Here is a 17363-nt window from a genome sequence, read left to right as displayed (position 1 = left end):
GACTCTAAGAGTTAGAGTATAAGCTTTAAGCAGGTAGGGTCCAGCCTTCATTCTGGTTTAGTTTAAATCCTGGCTCCAATGGTGTCGTAGTCCAGAATGATGCCTTTGAGTTGCCATTGGAATACAAATAATAAGGTTTACTGATTAACCTACCTGCTGACAGATACAAAAAACCTGACTGAGTTAAAAGCACTCAAAAGCTTTTAACAGCCCTCCTTGTGTGTCTACCATTCCACTTTCTCAAATCACATGCACAAAAGGCAGTATGAGAACCTAACAAGATCTTGTTTTCCATTCAGCTCTTAGAATCTAATGTACTACTGGGAAAACAAGTATTGGGGTACTCTAATATACAAGCATCACCACCTCTTTTAGAGAGGATGAATTAGGTGACATTTTCTGGGAATCTGGAAAATACTCCTGAATGCCAAGTGAATCAATGTTGAAATAAGAACAAATACACTCCCTACAAATGGGACAAGAGCTATCAGGTCTGTGGCAGTGAGAGAGAATTATGTTTGCTTGGGGCCAGCTCCTCAGGGAGTGAAGATTGATTCTTTATGATTGATGACTCGGCACTTGAATGCCAAGTCATCAATTCCCTGTGTTCATGGCATTGACTGCATCAAGATAACTTTTCCCTCGTGCTTAAGCATGGATATGGTCCTTGCCTGGAGTGCAGCCTCAGAGAACTCAGGTACAGAACCTGAGCCAGTTGCTTTAAATAAGAGACAGACAAAAACTCCACGTATCTGGCTGCAAGGAATAGACAACACTGAAAAATGAAGTGGAAATGGCACATGGAAGGCTTGGCTTCCCCTTTGCTGTAAGGGTCAGATTACATATCCTAAAGGGAATGGTCTTACTTACGCAGTTCTGTACTCTGAAATATGGAATAAGTATTCTTGGTTTTGTTGACTGTATATTATCAAGCCTTTGTCTGGGAGAACTGGGTGACAAGTCAACGCTCATGTCACTGTGACACTGTAAGCTGTGCAGCTCAGAGGAAATTGGCAACCAGAAGTATGTACCTTTATCTGTATGTCTGATGAGGTGTTGTTAAAATGCACTTGTCCTATGGGTCTTGACACCTACTGACAAGCTTTGAAAAACTTGCATAAAATAACGAACTGCTGATAAAGGAGGGACTCTAATTTCATTGTCAAAAAGAATCTAAAGAAGATACAGCACGAAAACCACACTTCATGCTTGGAAGAAATTCCATTCTTCAACCCTAAAGTCCAAGCAAGTAAGTTTTTCAAGTAAAATCTGGGACAGCCTTAATTGACCCCCCTTTCTAACTGCTGTAGTGTTTTAAAGGATATCTCCAGCTGCTTTAAACTGGCCACTAAGGATTTCCCCATCAGGAAAGGATCCCCAGCTGACATAAGCCCCCCCAGGCTGGGGGACATGTCAGTGGTGTAGGAAGGAGAAAGAAGTAGAGCAGGACCATGATGCCTCTCAGGTGAATCCAGGCTGACGGAAAAGTTCGATCAGTGTATGTTAGAGGAACTGTGTGGTTGTTCTTTCACAGGCTGCAAAATATTTAAGCCTGGATAAGCCACCACCAGCGCAGAGGAAAGAACATGGCTGTAAAGTCACCCTTCAGGAGAAACCATCCCACTTCTAATTTTTCTTTTTTTTTTTTTTTTTTTCCTTTTAAGTTGTGTACCTTTCATCCTGAAGAAACATAATGCATCTTTACTAGGTGCATGGAAAGCGCATTGTTTTTTTAAAAAAAAAGAACACAGAGAATTTGCAGAAATCAAACTTTGAAAACATTTATTCCAAGTTCAGACTGAGTTTCACAAATGATAAAATGAAAAAAATAACAAAACGTACTTATTCAGAACATTCTTCCACCCCTTTTCATTCTTTACTTCTAGCAGGACTAATATATGATGCCTCTAAATAAGGTATTAAAAACTTTGCAAGAAATAGTTGCAAAATTCTAAGCCTCATAAATCTTACTAGTAATATTTTTATTTTGCTCTAAAACAAAGCAAAATTTAAGCAGAAAAGCAAATTCTCTCTTCAACTTCCCCCAACCAAAATTAGAAGAAAATTCTCCTAGAATGCCCAGCAATGCAAGCCAGTCAGAGAGGCAGAGAAGTAGTAACAATAATAAAGAAATATGGTGCAGATTCCAGCTCTAGCCATGTGTGAGAACACGTTGCTCCTTCCCATGTTTACTAACACTCCATGATCACTATTGCTTAATGTTTGTCTAGTGATTCCTCTTCCTTGATTAACATTTAATAATGCTGATGTCAAAACCAGTTACCAGGGAGCATTTGTAATGCCAGCTTATTAATGTTTCGGGACATACAATATTACAATCATCTGTTTAATCACATCACGTTGCATTTGTCCTATTCAAAAGCAAGCAGTTATTTCACACTTTATGGTAGAATCTTTTTGACTCAGAGGTTAAGTGCCATATGCAGAAGGATCTATCTATAGAAATAGATGTGGGCTATTTCCAGCTTTCATTCAAGCCTAGGCTGTTTGATTTCTGTTCCTGGCTTATAAATATATGATGTGCTGTACATTTAAGTCGCTTTCGAACTTGTTTTTAAGCGGCAAATACTTGAGGATGAAAGGCTAAGAGTTACAAAGTGTGTTTTCTTCTACAGTGGAATAAAGGGTGTGATACCTTTTGAAGGTTATGAAACTGTTGCTAATGATTTTCTATGAACTTTTGATCTAACAACAGAAGGGGAAAAATATAACATTATACTAAGAAGAGATGACCTGGTTCAGAAAAACTATAGCCAGGCAACAAAATCCCCTCTATAGTCATCCATAGCCTGGTTCTGCATACTAACCAAACCCAGTCCAATTCCCTGTGAAATGTGCTAATTCCACAGTTTCCCTGGGCTGGACCCTCACTGCAAATAAATCACCATAGATTTTTTTATTGGATTACACTATTTTACAGAGCCTCCAGAAGACTTAGAGATCCCTTCCACTACTATAGTCAGAATGCAATTTTTATTTTATATATACACATTGTTGATGTTACACATCAGGTCTTGTGTTTGCTAAAGCAAGCTGTGTGCATAACAAGATTTGTATGGGTAAACTGAGACATAAAGGTGCATAGATATGTATACAAACATAGATGCAGGTATTTCAGCCCAGAGAAAGTTCAATCCCTTTGTAGGTCTAAAAGTATCCAGAAGTTTTAGAAGCTTGGATACCCGCACAAAGTCTTGATCAGATCGAGTTCTGAAACTGTGTATTGCCAGGGGAAGCAACAAGGTAAACCATCACTCTGTGCTTATCTGACTTACACACTTTCACGAAACAGCTGCAGTTGCCTTGAGGTAGACTTACCGCTTTAGGCTAACAGGACCTTTAACTTGGCTCTGTATACAGGAAATTTCCTAATGAAAAGGTCATCCTGAAAGGTGGCAATGCTTCAGCTAGTGGCCTTAGTGTATGCACAGATGCTCCCAGCTCCAGTTTCCTAGCAGTTTTAGTACAAGTCACTAAGAGTCTTTGTCAATTTGTTGACAATTTTAATTACAACAAGACCTGATTATAACTACTTTGCAGACTCTGTTCAGTGCTTCTCTTCATTAACATCTTATCAGCAGCATAATTGCAGGCTGGAGTGAACTCACATTGCTTTTTACCTTCTTAAAAGCTTCATTCAAAATGTGGAGACAACTTCCAGTTTAGCTTTGTGAGGCTCAAGGCAGATGTGTTCCTTCAAACATTTCTTCAATCTGTTGTCAAAGCAACAAAACCAGACCAAGCACCTTTTGAACTGCCAAGATCATGTAAGAATTGTACGGGTGAAAACACTGTGCTGATTTGAAGAATGAGAATTTTCCCAGTGCTTTAGTGACTCTCTTTGCAACGGAAAATGGGACCGAGTTCTCTGTTTCCTAGAAGATGACACAATTCAAAATTTTACTGTTCCAACTGGAGTGGAGACCAAATAGAAGAAATTTTACAAATCAAAAAGTTCATTTTCTTTTCTGAAAACCAATAATAATAATTTTAAAATTTCTGTGGACCAATCAATTCCTTTTTTCCTCCATTTAAAGCAAATTGTTTCACTCTTACTGACAATATGTATTACCCTGGTGTCCTTGGAGCAAACTTATCTTGTTCTTCAAAACTACATTGGAGGATAGCAAGCCTAGCTTGTTCTGACTACACAGGACAGGACTGAGTCTCACACTCACAGTTCTCTGAATGCTGTGATGGTTAGTGACAGCATAATCTGTAGCCCTAGTGTATAACCATCATGGTGGAAAGACCTTCTCTCCTGGTGTGTGGGGATGTATGCCATCCTGAAGGATGTGGAAGCAGACAATCCCTTTAGTTCCTATCAGCTGCGGGGAAGGTCCCAGGGAGAGAAGAAACTAAGTGTCTCTCTCCTGTCACAGCTTCCCTGAGAAGAGGTACAGATCCACTCTGATGAGTATCCAGATGCTGTCTCGACACAGTTCACCCTGCTTGACTAGCAAAGATGCTGCAATTATGACAATTTAACAACAAATAGTCAAGTTATAACCTGAGATTCTGCTGTGCAGATGCAAATAATTCTAGTTAGGGCAGAAGGAGCCAAGCCACATTCTCCAATCTCCTTCATTGTTTCAACCGTTTTGTCCACCCTGGTCTTCTATTCCTCTACCAAGGAATAGAAGTCAGATTCTGATTCAGGATATTTATTTATCATGTAGTAATTAAGTATATGCCTAGCTAACTGCACTTTAGGTCACTTCTTGGCAATTTAATTACAAAAGAAATTTCATCAAATTTAGGCAGGTTCTCCCAAGCTTCTTTCTGTACTTAAATAATTTTTCCTCCATGTTCAAAATTAATTAGTGCTAACAAAAAATGGTACTAGATTGACACCACAGAGTCTGTCATTCTTCCTCTATTCATTGAACAGGCACACTGTGAGGAAGACAAAATTTTTCACCCAGGCTCATTGTTATTGACATTCTGCTGGGAAGTTTATTTGTAGAGATGTATTCTATGTGTACAGATTTTGAGGCCATTAGATGTTGTTGTTCTCACCCACGGTGCTCCCAGATTCAGGAATAAGAATACCAAAACTCAGCCCTTCCTCCTAGTAAATCAGGAAATACACTGAAAATTGTGAAGGTGTGCTGACAAACACCTTCCTGGTTCTCTCTGGTTGATTTGGGTTTTTTTAGGATTCTTCTCATGTCATGTCCATAAACTTAATTTTGCAGCTACAGGGAGCGTACGAATTACTTAAAAAAAGACTGACATAACACCAGGCATTTTCCAAAACACGTACCTCCAGAAAGTAGGTGTTTAAAGAGCAAAAAATACCATGAGAAATGAACTGAAATCACGGGAGTTGGCAATCAATTTGCAGAGTACAGCCAGGGGAACTTCACCCAGTAATTCATGTACAACACCCAATAACCTGTGGTAAACATGTCTTCTAAGACAAATGCCTTATTCTGACTGAACAACAGGTTTGCCCTCAGATAAATCCGCTGGAATCCATAGCCCTGATTCACACCAGTGTGGGATGGGGGGATCAGACCTTTCAGATCACTGCCATTTTTCACAGCTTCTGGGATTGTTGTTAAAGGTGCCAGTCAGGAAAGGTTTTGTTTCTTGTTTCTGCTTGGGATGCCTTTCCACGTAGAAGGACAGGCACTTGCAATCTGTTTTCATGCAGGTGTCTCTTTTAAAGAGTAAGTTACTCAGCAAAGTACCTCTGTTTTCTGTTTCCGACAGGTATTTATGTTCATTTTTTTAAACAACTACCTTAAATTCATGCAAGATTTCTTGTGTTAATTCTCAGATGTTTGAAGCAAACCAGTTTTTTGGGTTTTGGGTTTTTTTTTGATAGGAAGGATGTAAAAATATTGATGAAAATCCACTTAGAAAGTCTTCCTCCCCTCCTCCCTGCAAAGCTGCTCTAGGTCTTTTCCTCCACTATAAAGCAGTGTGTATGAAGGTGAGAAAACACCACTTTTAAGTCTGCCCTCCAGGGTCTTTTTGTCCTTTATGTTCAAACAATGAAACCATAGAAGAAAAAAAAAAATAAAGGAAAAGCAAAGATGAGTAAGAAAAAAAACCAAAACAGTGCACTTACTTAGAAAACACTTTCTAAAAAGCCTTTAAATTGTATAAGTAGCTTCTGTTTCAGATAAGCTGTTTTGACACAAATGCACTGCAAAGTCACTGATACCTTTCAAATACTCTACCTTTCTTAAGTAGATAAATTGTTCTTGTCAATATTGTCACACTTTTCAATTATTTGGGTAACAAAAACAGCCAACATTCCCATTTACGTTTTTCATTATTACAGTAACTTGACCAGTTGTTTTTTCCCTATTAGTCAAATAATAACAATATTATGAATATCCTTAAAAAATGTTCTACACAATTACAGCAATTCTGAATTAAATAACTAAGGAAAAAGAAAAATCCAATAAAAGGAAGGACAAAAAACCAAGTTGCTGAATCTTGAGCTATGACTGTATGCTGTGCATTTGAAACTTCATCAAAAAGCAACAGGCACAGACCCAGGGGGGGAAAAAAAAAAATATATAAAAGCTATAAGAAATATCAAAGGACACCTTTGTTGGTGGAAGATTTTTCATTATATCTTGACATTACAGAAGGCAGGATGGTGATCAGTAAAAATGAGTACAAGTATGAAACAAATAGAAAAGTCAATGAACACATAGAATGCATCAGGTATATTCAATAGATCATCAGCAAAGGAAATCAAAATGCATTCAAGAGTATTTTCAACTCTCTGTCAGTCCGTTTATGTATATATCTATTTATCCAAACATTATTCAACCAGAACAGGAAGGTCAAGAAGCCCAACGGATTTAAAAGGAAACCTGTTGGATGTACAGCAGTGCATTAGTCACATGTATGTCAGCAGTGGCAGACAGATAGTGTATGAGTTGGTCCTTTCATTTCCTTTTGTCTCTGTTTCCCATGGTACATATAAGATCCTAAGAAACGCCTGGTAACCCTAAGCTTATTTCGCTCAAGAGATCCAAACGCATTAGTCCATATCAGGATGTAACATCCAATCACTACTAGCAATAATGAGTTTCTTAGACTGTAGGCTCTTAAATGATCAAACACACCATTGATTGTAGAATTAACCAAAGGGATAAAATCCCAATGAATTCCCAAATGTCTCAAAAAAAAATGGTTTTAAAGTCGAAGAAAAAAATTAAATTTGCAAATTGTGGGAAAGCAGATAAGAAAACAGATCTGTACTTTAAACAAAGGTCCTCAGATCCCCACAATGAATGTTATTTTGGCAGATTAACTATTTCAAATTGGGAAACATTTCATTAAAAATCTTCTTGTTACTCTACTCTTTTGTAGTTTTGCCACAAATGGAGTAAGGTCTTAACTGGCAAACAAGGGGTAAATAAAGTCTCCTGAAATAACCATTCATTTCTGAAAGCCATTCATGATGGTGAATGCCTGTGAAGTGTACTGTAAAGGAAAAATTGCCCATTTAATCGCCACTCCTGCTTTAGACAACGTTCTTGTTGATGGTAACAATAAAGAGATAGCAGGGAAAATTGAAATGCATGGAGAATTTGAAAGTCTTTTCCAAGGTTCCTCAAATGTTTGCTATATTGCTTTGGGTTAGTCTTTGCCTATTACCACACAACTGATGAAACGGGAAAAGAAACATGGTTACTCTCGCCTGTTCTATGGACTAAGACAACGCCCTGTCCTTAGATGGAAGGAAGAACATGTAAATATAATCTGCAGTCGTAACTATATAAATTCAGATCATTGATGAGGTTGAGCCTATCCGTCACTGAAGAAGTGCCTGCCTGTTTCTCTAATGCTCTTGTTAACCACTCCTTAGTGTGGGCTTGAATTTTCTGCTACAGGTTTCCTGGGTGAGTTAAATCCTTGTTGCCTACATGGGCGTTAAGAGTTCAAATCATTCTCCATGTCCTCCTCCCCTGTGCTTGGTGTCTCTTGCCTGGAAAACCTTCATTTCCTGGATTCCTGGTTGGTATCAGGGCTGGAGCAGAAAAACATGACCTCAGGGACCATCAGTCAGCCCTGGTATGACAAGCCTTGAGGTTTTTCTTGTTTTCCTGTTAGTTTAACATGCTGAGTATGGCTCAATCTTTTCTGCTGAGGCTTACTTCTTGTCCTGCTGCCATACCATAGAGCTTTTCCTATCCACCTCTCTCTAAAAAAATACTTACAATCAGAAAAGCATCAGGATCACAGAAACACAGAATGTTAGGGGTTGGAAGGGACCTCAAAATATCATCTAGTCCAACCCTCCTGCCACAGCAGGACCTCCTAGAGTAGATCACACAGGAACGCATCCAGGCAGGTTTTGAATGTCTCCAGAGAAGGAGACTCCACAGCCTCTCCGGGCAGGCTGTTCCAGTGCTCTGTCACCCTCACAGTGAAAAAGTTTTCCCTTATGTTAATGTGGAACCTCCTGTGCTCCAGCTTGCACCTATTGTCCCTTGTCCTGTCATTGGACATCCTCGAGAAGAGCCCGGCTTCATCCTCCTGACACTCGCCATTTACGTATTTATAAACATTCATGAGGTGACCCCTCAGTCTCCTCTTCTCCAAGCTAAACAGACCCAGCTCCCTCAGCCTTTCCTCAGAAAGGAGATGTTCCACCCTCTTAATCATCTCTGTGGCTCTGTGCTGGGCTTTTTCAAGCAGTTCCCCATCCTTCTCGAACTGAGAGGCCCAGAACTGGACACACTATTCCAGATGGGGTCTCACCAGGGCAGAGCAGAGCGGGAGGAGAACCTCTCTCAACCTACTGACCACATCCCTTCTAATCCACCCCAGAATGCCACTGGCCTTCTTGGCCACAAGGACACATTGCTGGCTCATGGGCATCCTGCTGCCCACCAGGACCCCCAGGTCCCTTTCCCCTATGCTACTCTCTAACAGCTCAGTCCCCAACCTATACTGGTACATGGGATTGCTCTTTCCCAGATTCAAGATTCTACACCTGCCCTTGTTGTATTTCATTAAATTTCTCCCCATCCAGCTCTCCAGCCTGTCCAGGCCTCTCTGAATGGCAGCACAGACTTCTGGGGTGTCAGTCACCTCTCCCAGTTTTGTATCATCAGCAAACTTGCTGACAGTGCACTCTGTTCTCTTGTCCAGGTCACTGATGAATATATTGAATAGTGCTGGTCCCAGTACCAACCCCTGAGGATGCACATGATCCAAAGAATTCCATATGGTGATGTGACTTTTGCTTTTCAGCACCCCAGCCCAAGATACTTGTGAGGGGGCGGGTGTGCTAATTATTATTGTTTCCAACACCAAGGAATGAACAAACTACCATACCACCTGAGATGGAGATGTCTTCACAGCTGGAACAAAAGAAGTACTCATTTAACATGACGAGGGCTATTTAATACCTGTTGCACAATGGGATAACCTAGTAAATGTCACAGTACAATGCTAATGCATGAAAAAACAAACAGGTTAAACAAATAAACTTGTGTGATTATATAAATAATGACAAATTATTTTCTTTCCAAAGCTTTCCAAGTATATTTATCTAAGAGATTATTAATAATTTAATGAACTCTCTCATGTTCCTCTTGACTCAGATCAAAAGTTCAAGTTTTGTAATCAGGGTAGTTTTGGCCAGCTTAAAACTACCCATCAGTTGAAGAGTCTGACATCTCCAAACAAAATAACAACATCCCTTTACATTTACCTTTAAAGAAACAACATACATACGTACATATCAGGTTTCCTCTTTCGCTTTCCTGTGAATGAGCAGTGGCAAATTAATATTTCTAGATTACTCCAGCTTCAGTCTAGCCATTTGTACCATTTTGTCCCAATATATCAAGACCTTCTTTGGAGACTCAGTAGTGATTGTAACAAAAAGCTTTGCTGATCATACCTGGACTGTGTGAGAATTCACAAAACACGAAACAAACTACTCTAGACCTTTGCCAACACACATTAGCCAATTAAAAGTTTTGACTAACTTGTGAAAAATAGTCTTCTGGAAGATTATTTCCTTCCCATTTTTGGGCAGAGATTTAGGAGAATTGTTTTTGTGATATTGTTTCAAGACTATTTGGTACTAATACCTAACATTAGCATTTTCCTTTGTGTTTTATTGGTAGATGTTGTATTCAGTTAGTTGCAAGTGTCAGAGAAAAATATATCACACTGGACCCAACAGCCTGACAGAGATGAGGCTGCCACAGCTCCTTATCCCCTGGTCCATCCAGTAGCAAGGATGAGGACGTATTCCCAGTGGGCACATGCACACACAGAGCACATGCATCCACCACATATATATCCATATATGTCTGGCTACAGAGATCACAGGCAGACCCTCAGAGCACTCACTCAAACACAGCACCAACAGCCTCATCCTGCTCACCTCTTCAGTTGAGGAGAACACAGGTCCACTGGTGAGAATATATGTATATAAATATGTATACATGTACAGGGTGGATCTCCCCATCCTCAGACACTCCATCTGCCCAGTAGCTGTCCCTGGATCCCAGTCTTCCCAGTTGCTAGCACTTGGACATATGAGCCACCGAGTCTGTAGTCCTACTCCAGTTGCTGGTACAGACCATCACACACACAGAGCTGGCTGGGATTTCCCTGGTCCCATAATCTACCCCTCTGTGCAACTTCATTTACTCACTGACCCATCCAGCTTGACCCTCTCTGGCATTCACAACCTCACTCGCACACCTGCACTTGCTCCAGTTGCTGTCCAATAGGCAGAAAAGCCCTCTCATGGTCTGACTCCAGTTGCTGAACTCAAACCCCATACACACATGAGCACACGGAATAGACAGCCTTCACCCAGGAAAAAGAGAATAATTTAACAAAAAGACGGGACAGATTCTGCTACAGGCACAGGGCACAGACAGACAAGTGCACTGACCAGCAAATTATTTACATGTGACCAGTAATTTTTAGCCTCTTATCCTTCTATTTTCTCACACCTATTCCTTCCCAAATCACCTAAATCCTTCCATTTTCCTTCCTCTAAATATTCCATAATAAGTCCGGTGCAATCCCAAAATACATTTCCTCTGTATTCTATAACATACCCCACACTGCTGGGCAGGAACTCCCCCTTCATCTGAAAAATGATCCCAAGAGCTGCTCCTGATGGTTTACGGCGGTGGGTGTTACACCTGTATAGTGGGGTGAAGGCTTTGCTGGTCAGCTTGGTGCCGAGGGGAAAGATAGGGTGTTTGTTTCTCAAGAGGCCTTGATTTGGGTCCCCACCTGGCCTTGTACCACTGTGCTTCTCTGGGCTTGTGGACATGGGCCTTTGATGAGTTGATGGCCCCTGTGATGGGCATGGAAGTAACCTGGCAGTTTATTATTTGGGCTTCGCCAGCTGCTATTGTCTCTCTATGCTCCTGTGTGGGTGCACAAACAAGCTTTTGTCGTGTAACCTAACAATAAGTGCCAAACTTATGCCTCTATAACTGAAATTGTCCCAACAGTGTGTCTGCCTCCAGCTGTGGGTGAGATCTGGGTTCTTTTTTATTCTGCTTCTTTGAGCTCAGCCAACATGGATCATTATTCCAAGGATAAAGATAGGAAACAAAAATCCCACACTTTTTATTTCATGAATGCTAAGTTGATCTCTTTTGGAAAAGACTAAATGCCTCCATGTTTTGGTAAAAGAATGGCCAAAATTTGGTGGTCACAAAATATCCCCATAACAGTGATGTAGCTTCTGGACAGTAAAAACTTCCCCAATGTGGCAAATTCACATGCTTTTCAAAGTGTCAGTTTGTACAGGCAACATGGGAACAGAGATTCTTGCTGTTAAATACTTTATAATTTTCTTTTTCCATTGGTCATGGTCTAGTCCAAACCTGAGATACATTCTAATTTTTGTTGTCTGAACTACAGTGAAGTTAGGTTTGGATATGTGATCCAACCAGGGAAACAGTCTGTTTTCTATTCTTAGTGTCTTTCTTGCTATTTTCAAGCACTGCAGAGAAGTAAAAAGTCTCTGGTTGAATTCAGAGTGAACTAGACCCAAAGTGGGTGATATGTTTTTGGCAAGCAGAATGGATAGGATAGACCTGCACCAACTTTTGAATACTAAGTGAATAGCGAGTTGGAACTGATAGGGCATGGCATCCCTTTGCATGGACTGGGTCCAGGAGTGGGGCAAATGAAGTTCACTAAACCTTTAGCACGACTGAAGAAAACAAATGAAACAAATTACGGGGGACGTGAGTTGTAAAAAGATACAGCAAGAATGCATGAGAAACAGAAGACAGAGCTACACAAAAAATAGAGCTACAGGGACACAGAGGATACAACTATACTGTCATTTCTGCTTGTGTCTGAGTCTGTGATGGATTCACCTCAGGTCCATTCTTCTCAGACACTTGTTTGCCCTCAGTGGTAAACTTCAGGATGGGACTGGCCGAGCCTGCGGGCAAAAGAGAAAAGCAACAAGTGGACTGGATTGCAGGGGACACAGCTATGCTTATGCCATACCTGGCACATTAAGAAGGGAAGTTGTCAGTTTAATTTTTTTTTATCAGTTTTTTTTTTAGCTTAAAAAGCCTGCTTAGATGTCATAACAAGGCCAAGGGAGAGAATTTCTCTTTGGTTTGAGGCCTTAAGAATTGCTGCTTCATTTTGTTCAAAAGGACAGGCATATCCTGGTGGTTATACCAGGTTATATGTGAAATAAAAAAATAAATCCTATCCTCCTCTGTTGTGAAAGGCTGTATGGAGTTAAAAGACAGGACACTGACCTGTTTTGGAGATCAGCATTATACCTTGTGTGTGCTGCAAATGAAGACCTGAACTTCTCAGGTGTGGTCACTAATGGCTTCTTCCTCATTTTCTGGTGCCTGACTTCAGGCCCTGGGGTCTGATTTGTGAAGGTGTGTGCTGGGTCACAGCAGTAATGAAAGGAGAGAGGGACTGTGCACTCAGCATGTAAAATGTTAGGTGAAGTAGTCTAAAAAAGGAAGTCATGGGTGAGACAGTTATTCAGTTCACTCAACTTTAAGCACAGAATACAACCCCATACCAGTTTTCATGAGCTGGTGGAGAATTGTTCTCTGGAGAGGACTCTCTTCTTCCATTGATTATCAATGGAAAGAGATTAGATGGGTTCGATAGCTCTGCCAGAAAACACTAGGGCTGGAAGCTTGGTGAATTGAACCCTTTTGCCTGCAGTGTGAATGTGTTACAGGAATCACCCAGGTGGTGTTACAGGGACCACCAGATTACCCATAGGGCTGATAATAAAAGATAATATCTCTTTGTTTGGAACAGGGTTTGAAGACTTTGTGCTAGAAAACAGCTGGGGTCACATGCACCGGGATGCCTCAACAGTGCAGAGGGCTTTATCTGAGCTACTCAAAGTCTTTTTATAGTCAAGGGAGAGAAGTACTTCTCCTTAGGGGGTGATTTATTTCACTCTAAAACACACATTTAAAATGGGTCAGCTCTTAAAATGCCTCTTTTTCCCCCCTGTTTAGAGGGGGAGCCTGGAGCAGCTAGCTCAGATATAAACATCTAATTGTGGGAACTCTGTAAGGAGGTGAGGTGAATCCCATGGTTGGTAGTCAACAGTGGGAAGGCATGCACAGGATTATTATGAACAAAATGAGGCCTATTCAACCTGACTGTTGAATGAGGCAGGACACCCATGGAGTGAACAACATGCTTTCATGTAATTAAAAGTGGCTTCATAATCAACAGTCACAATGAGAGAAAAGGCAAATAGCACCGCCAACCTTATTTCTGGTGTTTACTAATGCCTGAGTGCTTGACTTCATAAACTCAACAAGCAGTGTCTAAGTGTACATGTGTATGTATGTAAATAGATGCAAATATTTGAAATTTTTGTTCAACTTTTTCTCTGCATTTATCATGAGCCAGACCTTTTGCTGATGTAAACAAGGGTAGTTCTATTTTCTTCCATGCATTTACAACAGTTTCCCCTAACTGAAGATCTGGCCTAGTTTATGCTGTATGTCTTCTTTTTTAAGTACCACAGACATATAAAGTGAATCAATATTTCCGCAGTAATGCTGATGCACCTCTACTTATAATTGCTGACAAGATCCAAAACTAAGTGGCAATCTCCTGGTGAATTAGATCATTTTTCTTTCTGTTTTGCTTAAGCTCCTCTTGCCCGTGTGACTTAAAAATAGGTTCAGACTGAGTATAGTAAAACCAACTCTCACTTGTGTTGGAGAACTGACTGACTATAAGCAGTGCAACTTCTGGATAGGAGATATTGTAGTTAATACTGTTTTGAGAGGAAGGAACGAATTTTCTTGCCAAAGGGCTAAGAGAGTTAGATACCATTATGAAACAACTGGTACATCTGCCTTGCTGAGTTTTAGAAAGTAAAAACCCAGAAGTTCTTTAAAGGCCTCAAAACTGAAGGTTGTTATTTAATGCTTCTAAGCAACCCTAGGCAGAAAATAGAGTTGGGCACTTAAATGTTTCCCTGGAGGACATTATATGGTGTATTTTACATGCTATTTCTCAAAGTCATGAATCTCATGGACTTAGAGACAGACTGTTTCGTTCCCAGCTTTCATTGGACTTCTGCACACAGAGGACTACGCAGTACCAATGCACATTATTTTATGCTGGTTTTGTTTAATACATTCTTGTGCTCTTGAATGTGACAGGGAATAGGCCTTAGTCTAAAAGAGGGGCACTAACTGTAGCTACAGACTGTGGCTTTATGGTCCTATTCTTAACTTTGTCTCTAATATTTTTTAAAAAGGGGGTTACTCATTTCAACCCAAGTCCAAAGATTGTCATTGCTCAGGAGTGTTGCATAAACAAATCAATGCTAGAGTTTTCTCTGAAAGCTTCTGGCTGCGGAAGAATAAAAAATCTAACAGAACCAGGTCATGCCACTGGTAACAGATGCATCCTGACATTGTATGGGTGAAAATCTAAGAGTGGGTGAGAGAGACAGGGGAATACTGTCTGTCTCTCATATCCTAAATGTAGTTCGCAGCAAAGGGATAATAATGGGCAGTGTTACTAGTGACTAGATTAAAGTGCAAGCCTGATTCTCAGTGAAGCTCCAGTCTTTCATTTCTAATCACAAGGTAATACTAATCATAAAGGATACGGTAGGAGAAATATTTACTCAACTGGGAGAAAGAGGAGGGAATAGTAGCAGTAATGTGGTCAGGGGAGTACTTTGCTTTCTTCAGTTCACACAGAGAAGGGTAGTCAAATCTTTAATAATACTTGAGATATATTGTCATCCTTCACCAGGAAAACTTGTAGAAAACAGCAACGTGATCCCGTTGGAAATGGTACGTAACCTCATCGCCTTTTCCACATGAGACAAACCCTTGGAAGACAAAACCACTTATCACCCAGCCTGGCCATGCTGGTTTTAATCACTGAAGTATTCCAATGGGTTCAGCCTAAGGAGCTTCCCTCTTGAAGAATCAGCGTGATTTCGTCCACTGGCATCACATCTGCTGCAATACGAAATTGCACTTCTCCAAGTATGGCCTTTAAAGGCAACTCATAGTACTTCTCCTGCTCAGACAGTGTACTAGTGCTATATAAGGCAAAAAACTCTCCTGGCTTCTTGGTCCACAGCCAATTTACTTCAAAGAGCCAGTTTATTTCTAAAAATCATACTGTTCATTCAGCAGGTCTTTGTATTGTGTTCCAAACAATTTCTCCAAATCCTCTATTATGATTTATTTTCATGTTAAAAAACCCTAAAAAACAGAAAAATAAAATAAAACCCCCCAACTGTTTTCTTTCCCAGGGGCTCTATTGAAGTTATATTTCCAAATGCACTTTTCCTCTTTTTTTTTTTTTCCCTAACAAAAACAGGTTTTTTGGCTTTGATCTGAAGCTTTAGCCCTTTTTAGCTTCTCCTGGGAAACTTTCTGCTGTGCTGGGAAAGCACTGAAAATTAACGAGGAATTCTAGGTTTAGTTTCATTAAATATGGTCACACCTAGGTCTGTCTTAGTCTGTACAAGAAAGAATTGGAAAACAGGAAGTTTAGGGGCTTTTTTAAAGGAAGCCATAATAGAGCTGTGTTTCTTCATCTGGATTCTTCCTTCCCTAATGAATAGTGGATTCTTTAGAGAAAGGAGCAAGAAAATCTGCCATAGTATGGCAGGGAAATAAAAGTTCCCTAACAGCCTTCAGAGTTTGAGTTTAAAAAGGATTGCCTGACCATTTGCTCTTCTTTCCACTTTCATTCTTACCGGAATTGCTGCCAGGGTATATCTATGATATCTCATTAATGGAAATGAAAAACAAGTTTTGATCCCAGTAAGGTCCAGGGGAAAACCATTAATCTGACTCAATTAGATCAGGAATTCAAGTTACACCTTTTGAGTATGAAATCCAAAACTATCTTTCGGTCTGAGTATAGCATTCTTAACAAAGCACAGTCTGGGTGAGTGAGGACAGGAGAAAATAAGCTTCACCTGTCTGTTTTTAAAGGGATAGGTTAAATCCTCAAAGGTACTGCACCTCTACAACTCCCATTGAGGTCTCCATAGCAAAAAGTCATCCTACTAAATGCTTACCTTCTACTTTTGAGGGCTTGGACCTTCCCTTCTATTTTAGATAAATCTATGCTGGTAATGCTAGCTTTAATTCTACTGAAAGAAAGGAAGGCACTGTTTAAGCTCGGAGGTCAGAACACAGACGTTTTTCTCTGCCTTGGTGTATGCAAAACAGGGATGTTAATACCTGTGAGACGTTGTGAAGATGGGTGCTTCTAAGACAGACACATACAAATGTTATGAAAATAGGATCAATATACACTCATCCCTTTCATTTTGTCTAATTAGGTTTTAATATGCATTTTTGTAGTTTTTAGCTACATCTAGTCTTACATACATTTACCAATGTTGGGTTTTTTTTCCCCTTTTCACTAGGAGATTTAGCATCAATGGCTATGTTGGACACCTCTTGGTGTTATGGTTTTCAACAAAACTCTTTTAGTGTGAATTCCCTTATCTAGGATAGGATTTTCCCAAGAAGGACTTCTCTGAAGCACTTTTCAGTGACTCATTCTCACCTTCTGTGTCAGCAGTTTATCCAGTTTCCAGAAATGTTGGGCAGAGAAGTGGAACCATGAAAATCCACTAGTGGACAATTTGTTGCTGTTGCTGCTGTTATTTTTGCCTAAGATCCTATTAGAGTTAAATTTGCTATGACAGCTGGAGGTCTAATCTTTCGGCTAGAAACTGCCAGATTTGAATATAACTACTGTAAAGAGGGAGATGAAAATACAAATCTGAGGGTTAAATCTCTGATGGTGTATCTTATCAGTGGCTGAATGCATCTGCAGTAGCCTTGTGAAAACTGTTTCACTTTCCT

The sequence above is a fragment of the Leptosomus discolor genome, chromosome Z (genome assembly GCF_034619465.1).
Source record: "Leptosomus discolor isolate bLepDis1 chromosome Z, bLepDis1.hap2, whole genome shotgun sequence".
Taxonomy (NCBI): domain Eukaryota; kingdom Metazoa; phylum Chordata; class Aves; order Leptosomiformes; family Leptosomidae; genus Leptosomus; species Leptosomus discolor.
This window is presented reverse-complemented; position numbering follows the sequence as displayed.